Raw genomic sequence first — 486 nt, 5'->3', positions numbered from 1 at the left:
AAAAATCAGAATTTTGTCCATATGCAAAATAATATAACATAATATAATATAATGTAAATGTGAGGACATATAAATTGGTTTATTAATTAATATATTGGTTATTTTTAACTGTGTTGGGATCTTAAAACCGTTCACTTAATTTTTTTGTATTAATATATAGAAATCTATTAAAAATGAATTTTTAATATTATATTTTTTCAGCACGCTGTATTTACTTTCTTAAATATATCAAACTAATGCCCAAAAGTATGCTATAAATTTTGTCTATAATTTCTTCCGCAAACAATTTGCCTTGCAAGCAATTTTATTGCATTTTTTCACTTCATGGAAATGCATTTGAAGATTAAATTTAAAAGAATTATTTCATATGCGATCACAAGCTGCTATTCCTCCTCCTCCCGTCGTAAGCATCATAGTGAGTGCTCCTGTAAATGACATTTAAATTTTAAACACATTTCCAAATGGGCAAAGAAACAAATTTTCTTT

The sequence above is a fragment of the Teleopsis dalmanni genome, chromosome 2 (genome assembly GCF_002237135.1).
Source record: "Teleopsis dalmanni isolate 2A chromosome 2, ASM223713v2, whole genome shotgun sequence".
NCBI classification, from domain to species: domain Eukaryota; kingdom Metazoa; phylum Arthropoda; class Insecta; order Diptera; family Diopsidae; genus Teleopsis; species Teleopsis dalmanni.
Note: the sequence above shows the minus strand (reverse complement) of the source record.